The 22,519-nt window shown below is 28.0% G+C and overlaps 1 non-coding gene across 1 annotated transcript; it reads right to left on the bottom strand.

Annotated features, from left to right (window-relative positions):
* Positions 1 to 2,771: 2,771 nt before the first annotated feature.
* LOC139845730 (small nucleolar RNA R71) lies at positions 2,772 to 2,878 on the bottom strand. The gene has a single exon (XR_011758491.1). It is a non-coding gene; the product is annotated as a small nucleolar RNA R71 (small nucleolar RNA).
* Between the last annotated feature and the right edge of the window lie 19,641 nt (positions 2,879 to 22,519).

Genomic DNA, 22,519 nt, shown 5'->3' with positions numbered 1-22,519 from the left:
GCCTAATAATTAATAATGATTATGGTTGTCCTATTTAGTGACGTTCATACGGAGTCTATTATAATCATTTAATTAATTATTCGGGTTGGGTAATTGGTTATTCAAACTGATCAAGTGGGTAAATTAATATTCATATCTAATTAAAACAGGGGTGGATTACATACATTGATAACTGGTGTAATTGTTGACAGAAGTGATAACTGCGTCACAGTTTAAATCCATAATTAGTTGGACTATTTGACTTCGGATATAAGGGTAATTTGACGAGGACACTCGCACTTTATATTTATGACCGATGGACTATTATGGGCAAAAGCCAGATAGACGTATCAAATAAACAAGGCAAAATAACAATTAACCCGGGGTAATAATATATAATTAAAACGTCAAACATCATGATTACGGAAGTTTAAATAAGCATAATACTTTTATTTCATATTTCATCGCTATTTTATTTACTCGCAATTTATTTTATCGCAATTTATCTTTATGCAAAATATAAAAATTTGACAAACCGGTCGTTAAACGGTAAAACCACCCTTTTATAATATTAATACTTATTATATATTTATATATATTTTGTACAAATATAGTTTATAAAATATAGTACGCTTTAAATTTGTATCCCTGTGGAATGAACCGGACTTACTAAAAACTACACTACTCTACGATTAGGTACACTGTCTATAAGTGTGTAGCAAGGTTTAGGTATATCCATTCTATAAATAAATAAATAACTTGTGTATATTGTAGCGTAATTAATAGTATTTCTATATATATTTTATATATACCTAGCGACACATCAAGTATTTTTGGCGCCGCTGCCGGGGACCCGGCTAAACGCTATATTTTTGTAAACTGTAAAAATATATAGTTTTTATTTTTAATTTTGTAAAAATATATTATTTTGTAATAGTATAAAATATAAAACTAAAAACCCAAAATATATATATTTATTTTTAAGATTTTTATTTATAAAATTAATAAATATTTTTATTTTAAGTTTTAAAAAAAATAAGTTTATTTTTATTTTATATAAATACGAACTGGGCCAGATTTAATCGAAGCCCAAAGTTAATTTTTTTTTAAATCAAACTGGGCCGAAACTGTTTCAGCCCAGTACCATTTGGATACTGTGCAACTCCGCGAACGCGGAGCAACAATGGCAAAAACCTCCGTGAACGCGGAGCAGTCTCTGACAGGAAACCTTAAACGCATTTATTACATAATTAGGGTTTTAATTATATTATTATTAATTAATTAGGGTTAATTAATTTAATAATTAATTTAGTTTTAATTTTAGTTTAAATTTGTAATATTTAAGTTTTAATTAGTTTTAATTATATAAAAATTAATACTTTTATAAAATAATAATATAAAAATTGTATTTTTATAAAAATTGTATTTTTAATACTTTAGTTTTATTTTTATATTTTGTATCTTTTTAATCGTTTAAATTAATAATTGTTATATTTATCATTCGTACTTAGTTTTAAGTTAGTATTTGCCGTAGTAAATTTTCATTTCTAGATTTTTAGACTTTGCCATAAAATCCCTTAAGTGCTTTTTCCTTAGAAATAAAATCTAGGCGCTTTAGAATTTTGCGACGCCATTTTAAAGTTTATAGATTTTAGTGCTTTTGAAGTAATTGTCATTTCCTGTTTAGAATTGCATTTTAAGTTTTAATACCTTTAGGCGCAACTTTTTAGATTTAGTTTTTAGACTTTTAAGTTTCGACGTTTTTTCTTTCTTATTTTTTATTTTTGACGTTTTTCGACGCGCTTTTTCTTTTTCATTTCTACGCTCTAGTTTTTAGGACTTAGAATTTTCTTTATTTTCTTTAAATTTCGTCGGAAAAATTATTGTAAGCAATTAAATTGATAGACATCCAAATTTTCTGGTTCGTAGTAATAGTTGGATTTGTTAGTGGCAAGTTGTGGACTTCCGATTTAAAGGGTCCTGGCTACCTGCTGCATCTTTTGGCTATTCGAAACGTGGGCAAAATCAGAAAAGTCTATTAATTTGATAACTTATATAATTTTTATCTTTTTAACTAATAGGATATTCAGTGAATGCACCGAGCAAAACGTTCACCACCTTTCGTATGTTCACCACCTGTAACTCGATCAAGGCATCTAGCAAATATTACTGCCATTGAATTTTTAAAATCATCATCTAGTCGAACAAGTACTTCAATTCAAATTTCTGATAATCCATTTTTTGAACCCGACTTCACAATTGAGAACCCGGAGGATATTCAGGGACAATTCCAAGATCCTGAACCATTAAACATTCCTCCTGAACCACAATTTATTCAAACGGAGTTTGTCGAAGAAGGAACCGTTAAATTAGAATCTTCTAGTGATTCGGATTCAACAAATTCAAATATGAAAGATCTAGAACCTCAAACTATGGAAGACCGAATGAGAGCCACACGTACAGGCCAAGGTCATGCCATTACTCAACCAGAAGTTAGACCACCAAATTTTGAAATCAAAGGACAAATCCTACACATGGTTACTAATCAATGTCAATTCGGTGGTACAGCAAAAGAAGATCCAAACGAACATCTTCGAACCTTTAATAGAATTTGTACTTTATTTAAAATCCGAGAAATTGAAGATGAAACGATCTATCTTATGTTGTTCCCTTGGACTTTAATTGGGGAAGCTAAAGATTGGTTAGAATCATTACCCGGAGGAGCAATTGATACATGGGATATCTTAGTGGAGAAATTTCTTCAAAGATTCTTTCCGGCATCTAAAGCCGTGAGACTTCAAGGAGAAATTGCCACATTCGAACAAAAGCCAAATGAAACGTTATTTGAAGCGTGGACAAGATTCGGAAAAATGTTGAGAGGATGTCCTCAACACGGTTTAGACACTTTTCAAATAGTTCAAATATTCTATAAAGGCGTTAATATCGCTTCAAGAAAGGACATAGACACAGCTGCCGGTGGTTCCATTATGAAGAAAATCGCAACTGAAGCTCACAAGATTATCGATAAAACAGCCTCCCACTCACATGAGTGGCACCAAGAGAAAGATATCTTACATTCATCTAAAGCGGCTAGAGCCGATTCTATCCATGACTTTGATTCCGTTTCCACAAAAATAGATGCTTTTGAAAGACGAATGGAAAAGATGACTAAAGATATTCACGTAATACAAATCAGTTGTGAGCAATGCGGTGGACCACACTTAACGAAAGACTGTAATATTGAGCAAACGATGGAACAACGTGAGAATGTTTCTTACATAAACCAAAGGCAGGGAAATAATTATCAATAGCCAAGGCAAAACCTAAACCGAAGTCAAAACATTCTTTATAATCCAAATGGACCCAACAATAACAATAATAATCAAAACAACACTTTTAATCAACAAAGGCCAGGCTTATATAAATAGACACAACAAACTGAAGTGAAAAAGTCAAATCTGGAAGAAATGGTATTAAAGTTAGTTGAATCTCAAAAACAATTTATTACATCTCAAACCCAAACAAATGAAAGGTTTGATCAGTCATTTAGAACTCAACAAACTTCCATTTTAAATCTAGAAAAACAAGTAGGTACTCTAGCGGGCCTAATGAGTGAAAGGAAACAAGGAAAGCTACCAAGTAATACTGAAGTAAATCTTCGTAATGAAAATTTTAACATGGTTTCAACGAATTCTGAAAAACCAGAAATAAAAGAGGAAAAGATTTCAGACGATGAAGAAATCACACCACCACCAGGTTTTGAAAAACCAATGTATGCACCATACAAACCACCTATTTCGTTTCCAATAAAAGTTGAAAATGAGCAAGAAATAGGTAATAAAGTTTGTGTTGGTGATACCTCAAAAAGGAAAAGGAAGAGTAAGCAAGAACAACAAACTAAAGCCGTAAAAATAGAACCATTGAATACTATTCCACCGAAATTTCCAGCTAAGTCGGGTGATCCTGGTGAATTTATTGTTCCTTGTTTACTTAGTGATTATGTCATGTATAATGCACTAGCAGATCTAGGTGCAAGTGTGAGTATTATGCCTCTTTCATTATATAAGAAGTTAGATATAGGTGGGTTAAGTCCAACAAAAATGAGTGTTCGATTCTTTGACCAAACCATTAGACACCCAGTTGGAATTGCTGATAACCTACCCATTCAAGTAGGTAATTTAACATTTTTAGTCGAATTTGTTGTCATAGACATAGAAGAGGACTCAAACTTTCCTCTACTTTTAGGTCGACCATTCTTAGCGTCCACCAAGGCATTAATTGATGTAAGAGAAGGTAGAATGACAATTAATGACGGTGAAAAATCTATCACCTTTGTGAGTCGAAAGTCTAGATCACCACCAACCAAAACCGTTGAACCAATAACTCCAACGGTAGTACTTAACAATGTTAAAACGCCTAAGTGTGGGGAAGATAAAGTAACACCTAATGATGACCAGATAACAAAGAACCCCATTATTGATACAAAATTAAATGACCTCGTTATTAACAGTTCAATGAAAAAGCTTTATAAATGGGTTCACGATGCTAGGATTAAGGGAAACTTTAAGTTATGTAACCGATTAGTATCCAATCTGTCATCGAAAGAAAAAGAGAAATTAGTTGATTTGTGAAAATTACAAAAGAAACCGACCAATGGATTAAAGCAAAAATCACAGATATGCAAGTTAATGATGGTCTGATGACAGTTGATGATGAAGTTAATCATGATTTCAACACCACAGCTAACTAAGTATGGGGAGATTCAAAAGTTTTAAAGATAATTTCATGCTATCTAGAAGTTAGATATTATGTTTTCGTGTAGTTCCGAGAATGGAATCCGATTGGTCTTTTCTACTAGTAGACCCTAAAGAACTAGTCCTCTTCCCCCATTCTGAATTTTTTGTTTTTAGGTTTTACAAGATGAAGCATGCATTTGATATTAGCCATGATTTAATAAGCTTCAAAGGTAAGTTTTTATTTATTTTATGCTTTTAACCTTTTGTTTTTAAATGCTAAATTGTCGCTATAAAGTATTAAATTGATATTCATTTAAAAATAGGTATAATAAACCGAAATTACTAATATCAATACAAAAATTTAATCCATCACTGCAAAATTTACCGTTTATTCATAAGATATAAATATCTTTAATCAATCAACTCAAAATATTTCAAAAATTCGTCAGGAGTAAAACTAGGTAATATAGCCGAAATTACTTTAAAGGGACGTATATTTTTGTTAATATTTGATTGTTTAAAGTGGGATAAAAGACCAAAAAGATTTTTATTTTTTATTTTTCCTTCTTTTTATAATTAATATATAACTATTTTATTTTAATATTTTATTATAGTATTTTAAAATTTATAAAATTAATGTATAAAAATATTAATAATATTTAAATTTTATTAATATGCATTTTAAAATTTAAATTTTGTGTGAATTTAAAAAAAAACAAAATTTACTTTATTTCATTAAGTTAAAAATATGATTTCTAAAATTCGTCGTGAGTTAAACATTAGGTCTTGAACCGAAATTGCTTTACCCGAGGGAGGGGCGAAAAATTTTGTTATCATTATTTTTGATCTTATTAATTTAAAGTATGCCAAAAAAATTAAAAAATCCAAAAATATTTGCTTTTAAAATAATCGCTTTAAAACAAAATTTTTTAAATTTTTGTTGAAGGACGTACTAGGTGAACGTACCGAAACTACCTCACCCTATAAAGAAAACAAAATTTTAAAAAATTATTAATCATTTTTATTGTTTTAATAAGTATAGGTTTTATAAAAAAAAATATATATATATACTGCTCCGCGATAGCGGAGCTGTGAGGGTATATCTCTCCGCGATCGCGGAGAGACCAATTTCCAGACCAAAAATACTGGTCGACAGCAGAACTCTCATTCATCCCCATTTTATTTTTTTGCTGCGAAAATACCCGAAAAATACACACATAAATCACGATTTTACACCGTTTTTCACCAAATTTCTCACTAAAAATACGATGAGGAGATATCTACCAAGGTGTTTTTGAAGGAAAAGGGTAAATTTCTACACACTACACTCTTTAATTCGGATTTATAGTGTTCTTGAACATATTTTTACCTAATTTGATTTTGATGATTTCTAGCTTGTTTATAGTTAAATTATTTGTATATTATGATTGTATAGCCTAGATTGATGCTATTTGTCATGATTTGAAGCCTTAAACTTCAAAATTTTTAGAAATCTAGGGTTAGTATGTGACGGCCTAGAAATTTCCGACTAAATTTGAACATAATCTTTGAATGATACGGACACGATAAGCAAAGTCTGTAATGTTGAGTCTTGAAAATTCTGGAAACTATGTTCATGTATTCAAATTACCCTTTGACCAATCCTGATGATTCACGAACAATTATGTGAAAATAAATATATATAGATATATAAATGAATACTGTACACAATTAATACTATATGAATGTAGTAATATAAATATAGATATATAAATATTAAATATTCAAATATGTTATTTATAGTAAAAGTATAAGTATTACAAAATTTATAAAAAGGTAATATTATAATATTAAACTAAATTACAAGTTAAGACACAGTTATTATATTACATTATTTCTTAATACTAATACCAACATTATTAACTTAATATCTAGTAAATATATATATATATATATATATATATATATATATATATATATATATATATATATATATATATATATATATATATATATATATATATATATACATATACATATATATGAAATCGATATGTATATTATTATCATTTTATTTTGATTATTATTATTAAACTTATTAAAATTTCCATTCTTACTTATTTATTATTATTATTACTATTATTGTTATTATTATTAGAATTATGGATATCATTATCATTATTATTAATTTTATTATTATTATTATTATATATATATGTATATATATATATATATATATATATATATATATATATATATATATATATATATATTATTGATATTATTATTGGTACATGAGTATATTTAGTAATAGAGATAAAAAAATCAGATACATACTCATATACATATACAGAATACGATTATATATAAACAAATACAGATACAGATTTATATTAATATAAATACGGTATGTACATATACTAATAAAGATAAATTCGTAATTATAATTAAAAGATCAAATTCAGTTCTAGTTACCATCAAGCTGTAATTCCTGTCTCCTTAATTGATAATTATACTAATCAATTGTACAAGCAAGTTGAATTTATAAATTGTCTTTATTCCAATTTTCCTGAGCGAATATTGAGTTGTCGACCCAATTATAACTATAAAACAAACATAATCGAATCTTACTGCTTTATTAGGTATTAATTATCATATTATATATGTACAATTGCTGAAATCGTGAGCCAAAAACACAAAAATCAACAGCATACACCTCGTCTGCTCTATGATTGTGTCATTTAATCAATACTTCAATTCGAATGTCAATTCAAAATCTATTAATGGAGTTTTATTAGAAATCTTTTATTTAATCTATCTGTAATGTTTCACGTCCTAATTCTTTAAACCGACTACGAATTTTAGAAGTCAAAGTTGATTTTAAAAAGTCAATTAATATGTTCTTGGTAAAAATTCGCAAATTCTGTTATGTTTAAAGTTAATTATACAATCCAAAAAGTCTCTAGGAGTTACTTAGGACCTAATTCATGAAGAAACCCAAAGCTAAAAACCTCTGAAATTTAAAAATCACTTAATGAGTTCATCGCGTTTTGTTCTAATACAGCTAGATTTTTAAATTTCTGTTTGAAATCAATTCAATTGTTTACTGAAAGACGTTTCTGTTTAAACCTCTTTATATGATGTAGCTGTTATGATTTTATTTTGGTTAATGATCGATTGGGTTGTAGGAAATGAAGATGAATCAGTTTGATATATAGGTTATATTGTTTAAAACGGGTATTAAAACAGAAAACTAAGCAGCAGAGCAATGGTTTGTTAGAGTGTCGGGTTAACGTGAGGTCAGAGGTTCGAGTCCCTGGGGAGGCAGCCTATTTTTTTTTTAGGATTCATTCTTTGGAGGTAGTTCACTTTTTATTAAGTTTTATTATTATTATTATTATTTTCATTATTATTTTCATTATTATTATTGTTATTATTATTAATCTTATAATTATTAATATTGTTAATTACCATTTATTATTAGTATTATAATTATTGTAATTATAATTAATATTGTTATTATTAATTAGTATCAATTCTAAGTATTATAATTTAGTATTATTATTATTATTATTGTTACTAATATTAACATAATTAATATTATTATTATGTTAATATATTACTAATTTTATCATTTTAGGTATCATTACTAAAATTATGATGATTGTTATTATTATTATTATTGTTAGTATTATAATTATTGTTAATAATATCATATTTATATTTATAAGTATTGAAAATGTTGTTAACATTAGTATTTCTATAAGTATTATTAACATTATTATTAATCTTACCATTCAAGTATGATTATTATTATGACTATGCTTATTAATGTTATCATTATTTTTAATTAATATTAGTATTGGTATCATTTATAAACATTTGTATTATTAATCTATTTATAACTAATATTATTATTTTATTAAACTTTTTGTTTTATTAAAAACTACTTTTATAATCATTAATATAAGATTTATCAGTAAAACTATCATTTATATTATTATTAATAAGATCATTAATATTATTATCATTATTATTAATACTAGTATTATCATTATCACTATTAATATTATTCTAGTATTAATATAATGACTATTTTAACAAATAAATGAAATATATACATATAAAATATCTGATACATATAACATAACAAAGGTTATATTTTTATATAGTAACAATAAGATACATAAATTACTAATATAAAAATTATATCATTAACACTAATATATATATATATATATATATATATATATATATATATATATATATATATATATATATATATATATATATATATATATATATATATATATATATATATATATATATATATATATATATATATATATAATTGTTCGATTACAAGAATATGTATTAATGAATATACAAATGATATAGGTTCGTGAATCCAAGGCCAACCCTGCATTGTTCAATGTCGTTATATGTATTTTTACTACAAAATACATTTTGTGAGTTTCATTACTCCCTTTTTATATATGTTTTTGGGCTGAGAATACATGCGCTGTTTTATAAATGTTTTACGAAATAGGCACAAGTACTAAAACTAATTCTATTTGGGTTTAAACCAGAAATATACCCTTAGCCTGGTAACATTAAACTACTTGTCTATGTACGGTAGGCGCGAATCCTAAAGATAGATCTATTGGGCCTGACAAACCCCATCCTGACTATGGGATGCTTTAGTACTTCGAGGTTATTTTAAACACACCTGATCTGGTGTACTTCAGAGGGTAAACCATGAACGTTAAGGCTTGTTACCGGGTGCTTACAGATTATAGAATACTTTTATACACTTGCGAGTGTACATATATTTATAAACGGAAATCTTGTGGTCTATTAATATTACTGAAATCATTATTTATGATAAATCTATGAACTCGCCAACCTTTTGGTTGACACTTTTAAGCATGTTTATTCTCAGGTACAAATTAAGTCTTCCGCTGTGCATTTGCTCGTTTGAAAGATATTACTTGAAGTCATTCATGGCATATTTAGGTCGGTACCTCGCAATGGAACCAAATGTTGAAGACTTCGTCCAGGTGGATTAGGACGGGCCTTGACAGTTGGTATCAGAGCAGAGGTCTTAGTGAACCAGGTCTTGCATTAGTGCATCTAACTGATAGTTGTTATGATGCGTTAGTAAGTCTGGACTTCGACCATGTCTGCATGTCAAAAGTTTTGCTTATCATTTCGTGTCGAAAATTTCCAGCTTATCATTCTTAAGTCTAGACACGTCCTATTGCATTTACTGCATAGAGAGTGTATAGGTAAATTCATATCTTAGCATATCTGTTATTTTAACTTTGCCTGATAACTCCCGAAAGTTCTGCCGTAATCTACGAGATCTTCTGTACTACATAAAGGTATTCTATGTAATTAGAATATCATTCCATATCCGAAAATCATTTCATACCAAAAAATCCTTTGTCTAACCTTGTAAGATGAATTCTGCAACCAGTTCAAGTTCCTCGGATTTCGACAGCTATTCCGATATGATTTTCCACACGAGCTCTGAAAATAGTGCAACCGGAATGGACCAACCGATTAGTCATTTTCAATTCTGGATGAATTGGGGATGGATTCGTGATCTACTTAATCATTGGAGACAAAAAGAATGTGATCCCTTTCACCCACCAAATTACTCACTTGGCGAAGAACCTGAAGCACTTACCGGCGAACCAGATCGAAACACCATTTTCACCCTCATTTCCTGAATATCTCGCCACGATTATATTCTATCTAAGATTCTAAATTCTATTTATCCATTCGTTTCGACCGACAATCATCCCAGAATAATAGAAGAAGTAAATAAGCTTCGCGCCCGAGTAATCAATCTGGAGAATATGGTGCACAACTTACAATCACCAGCAGCATCACGGGCACCAACTATACCACCAATATCAACATCTGTACCACCAACGACAACATCCGCATCACACGCCTCAACATCACAATCTATACCTCGAACTTAATCTTCGTTCTACATCCTGTTCTACATCGATTATCTTCGTTCTACGTAACGTTCTTCATCACATATCTTCGTTATAAATGACAAATATGTAATCTCTAATGTTTTAGAGATTATGTATTCAAGTTCCAACGGTAAATCAAATGAGATTAATATCATATTGACTCATTAAATCCATGATTACATCTGAAGAAAATATATATGTATGTATATTTTCATAAAGATTGTAATTAAAAATTCTTTTGTACAAACTGTTAATGAAGAGAATATTTTAACGGGTAGGTAATACCCAAGGAATATTTAGATTTCACATTAATAAGTTACACTGTACATTCTTCAAATCTGATTCAACAGTCATTTACTATCTTAGTTACATCCACAGATATACGAATTTGTTCACCGCAAAATAACCATTTTCATTCAATTTCATATTTAGATTTTGACTTATCAGAATCCAACAAGTGGCATAACGAAGAAAACATTGGACAAAATAAAATTTGTTAGAAACAAACAAATTAACTATGAGAAGAATTTTGTTAAGAATCCACGCTAACTGTTCCTAGTTAACTGTTCCTAGCTAACTGATTACATTTTATTTATCACAAGTTATTTATCGCAAGTTATATTCTCGCAATTTTATTTATCGTCATTTAATCTCTGTTATTTATTTTACACACTTTAAATATCGGGACACATATACAAGGTTTTGACATATCATATCGACGCATCTATATATATTATTTGGAATAACCATAGACACTCTATATGCGGTAATGCTCGAGTTAGCTATACAGGGTTGAGGTTGATTCTCAAATAATATATATACTTTGAGTTGTGATTGAGTCTGAGACATGTATACAATGGGTCACGATACGTATTAATTAATTCGAATATTATATATTAAAATATATATGAATTATTGAATTTCTAACTGTGGACTACTAACTATGGACTACTAACATTGGACAATTAAAATGAATTAAAATATTGATTATAATATATGAAACTAAACATTTCTTCAAGTTTGCCACTTGATTACATCCTTTGTAAGTTGATTTCATCTTAAACATCCTTTGTATCTTGATAATTACAATCAACATTCAATCATCTTAAAACAAATCTTCTCAGAACACCTCGAATTGATAACCACTGATTCTGATATGGTAACATTAAATGCAGAGGAAACAGCAAAATTGTAGATGGTCTTAATGGCCAAAAGTTTGACTATAAAGAATGGAGTGTTAGGAACGCTCGATAGGAAATTTGGTACTGAAAAACGGAGTGAGCAAACCATGAAGGAGACCAAGGACAAACACAAGGACCATACCCAATATTCAAAGAATCCAGGTTATTTTGGATCCGATGAAACCTTCAACGAATATCTTGCTCCTTACTCATATTAAAATCTTGCGGAAAATCTTTTCCATCAATCTTCGAACTTAGAAATTCCAAAATATCATCATAAATATCTTCGATATTCCTGAGGATATTTTCATAAATATTCATGTCCGAAATTATATACCTCTTCGTGCTTTCTGTATTTCATTATATTGGAAACTTCTGTATAAATTATGAATGAATTCTGGAGAAATGATAAGAATTTGAGCATGAGTTAGTATAATATAATGACACTTGGCCAACGTGATTATATTACAGTAAGTCATGCTGAATTTCTAATGGAACGTGATAAAGGATCACAGATCATACCTTTATCATGAACCATGTTACATAACTCTTTCATTCTAATCAACCACTGAAAATATCAAGAAAATATATTCTTGATAGTTCCATCCTCAGGGATTCTAGTAAATTGACAAATCAAATCGTGCTATTACATTCCTTCTTACTTAGAACATCAAGATCATTCAAAACTCCATACTTACGAATTCTGGACCATTACTCGCTTTAATAAAGGTCGAGAAGAGAATAAAAAGGGAAAGAGCTCTGAAATATAAGGGAAGATATAAAGCCCAACAACAACACGGAAATTACAAACCGTGTACATTAATACGAATAGCAATATAAAGAAATGGGAGTATGATGAACACGATAACCCCAATAGCATAGTAGAAGTAAACAGATTTCTCGGGTGGTAGTTGAAATAGAAGAATGACAGATACATGAGTTAGGAAAATATCAAGGATTAGAACGGGACTAAGCATTTTCACATTCTTTTGAATGTATGAACTGAGGAAGAAAGTATAGAAATGGTGCGGATAATGAAAAAGAAGATTTTAATTTATAATGAAAACATCAGACGTAGCAATCAAGACAGATGACCGCATTTAATTAAAGAGATCCTAATTTCCTTAAATCCTGAAGAATCAGATCTTATGGATTTCCAAGATTTTCTCTAAATCCCTTGAATTTCGGAAGTCAATCGTGACTATGTCCCCGGTTAAGACAAATCTGCATTTATACCTTTCGCTCTTTTGTGATAGCTTCACTTATACTCTTCGCGTAATCGAATTGTTTTATCTATATTATTCAATGATGATAAAACTCTATTTATCAACTCACATTCGTCATGAAAACATTTTTCTTGTTAGCCATGACCACCTCACCCAAATTTCGGGACAAAATTTCTTTAACGGGTAGGTACTGTGACGACCTGGAAATTTCTGACTAAATTTAAACATAATCTTTGAATGATACGGACACGATAAGCAAAGTCTGTAATGTTAAGTCTTGAAAATTCTGGAAACTATGTTCATGTATTCAAATTACCCTTTGACCACTCCAGACGATTCACGAACAATTATGTGAAAATAAATATATATAGATATATAAATGAATACTGTACACAATTAATACTATATGAATGTAGTAATATAAATATAGATATATAAATATTAAATATTAAAATATGTTATTTATAGTAAAAGTATAAGTATTACAAAATTTATAAAAAGGTAATATTATAATATTAAACTAAATTACAAGTTAAGACACGGTTATTATATTACATTATTTCTTAATACTAATACCAACATTATTAACTTAATATCTAGTAAATATATATATATATATATATATATATATATATATATATATATATATATATATATATATATATATATATATATATATATATATATATATATATATATATATATATATATATATATGAAATCGATATGTATATTATTATCATTTTATTTTGATTATTATTATTAAACTTATTAAAATTTCCATTCTTACTTATTTATTATTATTATTACTATTATTGTTATTATTATTAGAATTATGGATATCATTATCATTATTATTAATTTTATTATTATTATTATATATATATGTATATATATATTATTGATATTATTATTGGTACATGAGTATATTTAGTAATAGAGATAAAAAAAATCAGATACATACTCATATACATATACAGAATACGATTATATATAAACAAATACAGATACAGATTTATATTAATATAAATACGGTATGTACATATACTAATAAAGATAAATTCGTAATTATAATTAAAAGATCAAATTCAGTTCTAGTTACCATCAAGCTGTAATTCCTGTCTCCTTAATTGATAATTATACTAATCAATTGTACAAGCAAGTTGAATTTATAAATTGTCTTTATTCCAATTTTCCTGAGCGAATATTGAGTTGTCGACCCAATTATAACTATAAAACAAACATAATCGAATCTTACTGCTTTATTAGGTTTTAATTATCATATTATATATGTACAATTGCTGAAATCGTGAGCCAAAAACACAAAAATCAACAGCATACACCTCGTCTGCTCTGTGATTGTGTCATTTAATCAATACTTCAATTCGAATGTCAATTCAAAATCTATTAATGGAGTTTTATTAGAAATCTGTTATTTAATCTATCTGTAATGTTTCACGTCCTAATTCTTTAAATCGACTACGAATTTTAGAAGTCAAAGTTGATTTTAAAAAGTCAATTAATATGTTCTTGGTAAAAATTCGCAAATTCTGTTATGTTTTAAGTTAATTATACAATCCAGAAAGTCTCTAGGAGTTACTTAGGACCTAATTCATGAAGAAACCCAAAGCTAAAAACCTCTAAAATTTAAAAATCATTTAATGAGTTCATCGTGTTTTGTTCTAATACAGCTAGATTTTTCAATTTCTGTTTGAAATCAATTCAATTGTTTACTGAAAGACGTTTCTGTTTAAACCTCTTTATATGATGTAGCTGTTATGATTTTATTTTGGTTAATGATCGATTGGGTTGTAGGAGATGAAGATGAATCAGTTTGATATATAGGTTATATTGTTTAAAACGGGTATTAAAACAGAAAACTAAGTAGCAGAGCAATGGTTTGTTAGAGTGTCGGGTTAACGTGAGGTCAGAGGTTCGAGTCCCTGGGGAGGCAGCGTATTTTTTTTTAGGATTCATTCTTTGGAGGTAGTTCACTTTTTATTAAGTTTTATTATTATTATTATTATTATTTTCATTATTATTTTCATTATTATTATTGTTATTATTATTAATCTTATAATTATTAATATTGTTAATTACCATTTATTATTAGTATTATAATTATTGTAATTATAATTAATATTGTTATTATTAATTAGTATCAATTCTAAGTATTATAATTTAGTATTATTATTATTATTGTTACTAATATTAACATAAGTAATATTATTATTATGTTAATATATTACTAATTTTATCATTTTAGGTATCATTACTAAAATTATGATGATTGTTATTCTTATTATTATTGTTAGTATTATAATTATTGTTAATAATATCATATTTATATTTATAAGTATTGAAAATGTTGTTAACATTAGTATTTCTATAAGTATTATTAACATTAGTATTAATCTTACCATTCAAGTATGATTATTATTATGACTATGCTTATTAATGTTATCATTATTTTTAATTAATATTAGTATTGGTATCATTTATAAACATTTGTATTATTAATCTATTTATAACTAATATTATTATTTTATTAAACTTTTTGTTTTATTAAAAACTACTTTTATAATCATTAATATAAGATTTATCAGTAAAACTATCATTTATATTATTATTAATAAGATCATTAATATTATTATCATTATTATTAATACTAGTATTATCATATCACTATTAATATTATTCTAGTATTAATATAATGACTATTTTAATAAATAAATGAAATATATACATATAAAATATCTGATACATATAACATAACAAAGGTTATATTTTTATATAGTAACAATAAGATACATAAATTACTAATATAAAAATTATATCATTAATACTAATATATATATATATATATATATATATATATATATATATATATATATATATATGTATATATATATATATATATATATATATATATATATATATATATATATATATATATAATTGTTCGATTACAAGAATATGCATTAATGAATATACAAATGATATAGGTTCGTGAATCCGAGGCCAACCCTGCATTGTTCAATGTCGTTATATGTATTTTTACTACAAAATACATTTTGTGAGTTTCATTACTCCCTTTTTATATATGTTTTTGGGCTGAGACTACATGCGCTGTTTTATAAATGTTTTACGAAATAGGCACAAGTACTAAAACTAATTCTATGTGGGTTTAAACCAGAAATATACCCTTAGCCTGGTAACATTAAACTACTTGTCTATGTACGGTAGGCGCGAATCCTAAAGATAGATCTATTGGGCCTGACAAACCCCATCCTGACTATGGGATGCTTTAGTACTTCGAGGTTATTTTAAACACACCTGATCTGGTGTACTTCAGAGGGTAAACCATGAACGTTAAGGCTTGTTACCGGGTGCCTACAGATTATAGAATACTTTTATACACTTGCGAGTGTACATATATTTATAAACGGAAATCTTGTGGTCTATTACTATTACTGAAATCATTATTTATGATAAATCTATGAACTCGCCAACCTTTTGGTTGACACTTTTAAGCATGTTTATTCTCAGGTACAAATTAAGTCTTCCGCTGTGCATTTGCTCATTTGAAAGATATTACTTGAAGTCATTCATGGCATATTTAGGTCGGTACCTCGCAATGGAAGCAAATGTTGAAGACTTCGTCCAGGTGGATTATGACGGGCCTTGACATAGTGTTCTTGAGCAATTTGGGGCTTTTTGATATAAAGGGGTTATGGCCGATTTTTGTTGTGAATTTATGCTAAATTAAGTAGTGTAACATGTTTAGGTTACTAACTGATCCAAACTTTGATCCTAAACATGATTTTTGAGCAAGATTGTTGACTTTTTAAGTCAAAAATGCATGAATTTGATATGAATGTCATTTGGAACTCGTTTAATTGCTATAATGATTAATTTTGACATGTTTTAAAAGATGAATGCTTATGAACATTATATACATTTTCATATATGCTTATTTGAAAAAATGTAGAATTATTAAAAATATGAAAATGTGTATAAGTTTAATATTGTTTAAACATGTCATTGTAATTATTTTGATTTATGATTTTGCTAACACTAACGCATATTTAGATGCACAAATATTGTGTTTAATGTGTTTTGCAGACTGAAAGGGGTGAATCCTCATCCGCAGCTATAACAACCCTCACTTTTCGACTTCCGATTTTACTAAAATACCTAGAGTTGTTATATACGAATAAATTTAACGTTGACCGAATAAACGTACGCTTAAAATAAATAATATAATTATAAATATTATAAATAAGATTATGATATATAATATAACATAATTACATCAATGAATATATATATAATATTTATATTACTTTTGTTATTTAGTTAATAGAATATATAATTAACTAAATAATACATAATATTATAACATTTATAAAACTAATAAAAACTATAAATTAATAATCATAAATTTTAATTTTTATAAAAGCTAAATATAATAATAATTTTTATATAAAATTCGTATTTAATAATTAAACAAATATAGAAATAAAATGTTAAATGTTCTTAGAAATATATTAAACAAATTTTTTTTTTTAGAATTTTATACAAAAAAAAATCAAAACTATATCTACTTTTAATAAATAAATACAAAAATACAAACTACTTTTTCTTTTAAGATTTACTTTTAATAAAAATACAAACTACTTTTCTTTTAAGATTTACTTTTAATAAAAATACAAACTACTTTTTCTTATTTTAACTTTTAAGATTTACTTTTAATAAAAATACAAACTACTTTTTCTTATTTTAACTTTTAAGATTTACTTTTAATAAAAATACAAACTACTTTTTCTTATTTTAACTTTTAAGATTTACTTTTAATAAAAATACAAACTACTTTTTCTTATTTTAACTTTTAAGATTTACTTTTAATAAAAATACAAACTACTTTTTCTTATTTTAACTTTTAAGATTTTACTTTTAATAAAAATACAAAATACTTTTTCTTATTTTAACTTTTATGATTTTACTTTTAATAAAAATACAAACTACTTTTTCTTATTTTAACTTTTAAGATTTACTTTTAATAAAAATACAAAATACTTTTTCTTATTTTAACTTTTAAGATTTTACTTTTAATAAAAATACAAACTACTTTTTCTTATTTTAACTTTTAAGATTTTACTTTTAATAAAAATACAAACTACTTTTTCTTATTTTAACTTTTAAAATTTACTTTTAATAAAAATACAAAATACTTTTTCTTATTTTAACTTTTAAGATTTTACTTTTAATAAAAATACAAACTACTTTTTCTTATTTTAACTTTTAAGATTTACTTTTAATAAAAATACAAAATAATTTTTCTTATTTTAACTTTTAAGATTTACTTATTTTATTTTAATTTTTTTTTACCTAACATTTTCAACTATAAATACCACATACATTTCTCATTTCAAACTTACACCTTAATCTCTCATTTCTCTCTTAAAGAACTACTTCTAGTTGATATCTCGGTCACTTACTTGCTTTACTTTCCTTTCTTGCGTGGAATACTTCAACTGCTATTTAAGGTGAGTTTCATTTGCTCCCTTTTATATATTTTTGGGACTGAGAATACATGCGCTGTTTTTATAAATGTTTTACGAAATAGGCACAAGTACTAAAACTAATTCTACGTGGGTTTAAACCAGAAATATACCCTTAGCTTGGTAACATTAAACTACTTGTCTATGTACGGTAGGCGCGAATCCTAAAGATAGATCTATTGGGCCTGACAAACCCCATCCTGACTATGGGATGCTTTAGTACTTCGAGGTTATTTTAAACACACCTGATCTGGTGTACTTCAGAGGGTAAAACATGAACGTTAAGGCTTGTTACCGGGTGCCTACAACTTATAGAATGCTTTTATACACTTGCTAGTGTACGGATATTTATGAAACTGAAATCTTGTGGCCTATTATTATAACGGAAATGATTGATTTTGATAAACTAATGAACTCACCAACCTTTTTGGTTGACACTTTAAGCATGTTTTGTCTCAGGTGACGAATAAGATGATTGCCATGATTGCTACCTGATGAATTGAATGCTGCTACATGGAGTCTTCATTTCATTACATTTACTTTGCATTAAGACTATTATTATTATTTCAGTTTAAATTTGATGTAAAACTTTTAATGCTTCCGCTGTTTTATTAATAAATATTTTATTCAAAACGTCTCATATAGAGTCGTTCTCGTTTATACAACTGTGATTTGATATAATTAGTCACAAATACCCTAGGCCCTAATTTGAGGGTGTGACAGATTGGTATCAGAGCAGGTTGTTGTAGAGAACCAGGATTGCATTTTATGTGTGCCTTATACAATTAGGTACCTTAGCAATGTAGGACTACAACTTTCCTTGACCATAGTGCCTTTAATTGTTGCCTTTAATTGATAAATGCTACACTATACCTTAGAAACTATACTTAAATCTTAAGATTATAACATACACGATAATGTGAAATTACTCGAACGTCAACGCTACTTAAGGCCTAGGGTGATCCTTGGTACCACTATGGGACGCTTGTGGATTTCGAATGCCAAACTTAGATTTTGGTCGAGAATTCCTGGGCCAACCGGTAACAATTGATCATTCAAGTGACTCGGCGGTGGCATAGATGTTTGGGTATGGTGCACAATATCAAACCTGACTATAGTGATCATACAACACTTAGTCACTTACGCACTTAATAAGTGGTGAACTTATTAAGAACAACTCACTTAGTCATCTATCCTGGTTTTGTGTATTACATATGTATTACATGAAATATTATCCAAGATTTTTGAAACTCCTATAATTCATACTCAAACGTATATAACTCCCTGTTATATCACGAACCTATATGCCTTATGCCTTTATGCATCGGTTTGCGAACCGGTAAATGTCATTGGGTTATCACAGTATACGAATTGAAAGTCTTTAATCGAAAGATTATTAGATTACATACTTATCATTTTATAATCTCGACACGTCATACTGCCATTATTGGAGTATAGACAAATCATATCTTAGCATATCTATTCCCAATAGACCTTGTCTAACACTTTTCCTAAATTTCCTCCGTAAATTACGGAAATCTTTCTGCTATATATACGTATTCAAGGAGACGAATATATCATTCAATATTCAACACCCATTTCATATCAAACCCTATTCCAAACACATAATATGGATTTCTCACCTAATTCCTCAAGTTCTTCTAGCTCCAAAGATAGCGTGACAGGAGCACACCCACCGATCAATTACCGTGATTTCTTTAGAAAATGGGGATGGGTTCGCGAAATACTCACCCTATGGAGAAATGAAGAAGGTACTCCTTATCACGAGCCAAACTTACCACCAAACGTCGGAGTACTCGATTCGCTTACCGGCGAACCTGTTCGCAATACCGTTTTCACTCTTTTCGCAAGGATTTTCCGCCTCGAAGGTCGACTCGATGTAACCAACGACAATATTCGTCCTCTACTCCCGAATTCTAACCAGAAAGGGTTATTAGAAGAAGTTAGAAGACTTCGAACTAAATATCAAGAATTGACAAACCTTACAGAGGAATGGGTAGAACAAATCCATAGACTCGAGCTTAAAGTAGAAACCCTGGAGGAAATAGTGCGCGATTTGGTAGCTAGGCTCACACTTACTAACCAAGTACCACAAGCAGCACCAACAGCAGCACCAGCAGCAGCACCAGCACCACCAGTACTATCAGCATCACCACCAACAGCATCAGCTTCACCAACAACAACATCAGCATCCCACGTCTCAACATCATAATCGGTACCTCAAACATCGACATCATACGCCCATAGATACTAAGAAATAGTAGTAATAATGAGTTAAGATGTATTGACTCATTCTTCCTGAAGAATTATATATGTATACTTTATATATATATGGTTTGGAACAATAATAAATCTTTTCGTACTAAACTATTACGTGTGAATCTTAACTAGTATGTACTACTTGGTTAATTCATATCACTAATACGCTATGATGTACATCCTTCGTTAATGACTTAACAATCATTAATCACTGTTTCAGTACAATAAACTCCATTTCATAATAAACTAAGTGTATTATTCAAATGCATGTGTGATTTTACACTCCTATTTTTCGATGTACTCGAAAATTTCTCGAAAACATCATTTGTGCCTTATGAATTTCACAAGAAATCCACGAGCATCAACATCATTTACTGAGGTATATTAATAACAATGAACGATGAAGTATTGATTCATAACTTCATTAAAGAAATATTCCGCGACGATTATGTAATCTCTAAAGTTTTGGAGATTATTTATTCTCGTTTCAACTGTAAATCAAATGAGTTTAATATTATATTAACTTATTAAATCCATAATTACATCTGAAGAAAATATATATGTATGTATATTTTCATAAAGATTGTATTTAAAAATTCTTTTGTACAAACTGTTGATTGTGAAAATATTTTAACGGGTAGGTAATACCCAAGAAATATCTAACATTCACATTAATATATTACATTGTACATTCTTCAAAATCCTTGAAAACATATCGGATTGATAATCAATGATTCAGATCAGTTAACCTTGAGAATGCTGATGAAGCAGCAAAAGCTGTAGATGGCCTTAATGACCAGAAGCTTGATAATAAAGAATTGTGTGTTGGAAAAGCTCAAAAGAATATCTGGTATTGAAAGACGGATTGAGCAAAACATGAAGGAGACCAAGGACAAATCCCAAGGACTAAACCTATAACCAAAGAATCTAGATGATTCGATTTCTGAAGGAAATCACAGAAGATCTTTTTACGCATTCTAAATCCTTACAGAAGAATTTCTTCATTATCCATCGATTTTAGAAATTCTAAAATATCATCATATCTTTCGTTATAAATATCCTCGATATTTCTAAAGATATCTTCATAACGATTCTTGTCCGCAATTAATTATCTCTTTGCAATATCTTTATTACATCATAAAGGAAAACTGTTTAAGTTTCTATATTCCGTAAAATTTAAATTCAAATTTTGAATGATTTGAAGTAGTGTTGAGAATTGAAGCATGAGTTAGTATAATATAATGACGTCAGGCCAACATGATTATATTACAGTAAGTCAGGCTAAATTTTTAATGAAAGATGATGATTCATAGACTTTATAATCATCATTTGCCATGTTACACGACTCTTACATTCTACTTAATCTCTGAACATATCAAGAAAATATATTCTTGATAGTTCTATCCTCAGTAATTCTGGTAATTTACCAAATCAAATCGTGATATTACGCTTAGAACAGTAGGTCCATTCGAAACTTCATACCTACAAATTCTGGACCATTACTCGCTTTACTTAGAGTCGAGAGGAGAATAAAAAGGCAAAGAGCTCCGACATATAAGGGAAAATATGTAGCCCGATAAC

Source organism: Rutidosis leptorrhynchoides, chromosome 4, assembly GCF_046630445.1.
Source record: "Rutidosis leptorrhynchoides isolate AG116_Rl617_1_P2 chromosome 4, CSIRO_AGI_Rlap_v1, whole genome shotgun sequence".
Lineage (NCBI taxonomy): Eukaryota > Viridiplantae > Streptophyta > Magnoliopsida > Asterales > Asteraceae > Rutidosis > Rutidosis leptorrhynchoides.
This window is presented reverse-complemented; position numbering and strand designations above follow the sequence as displayed.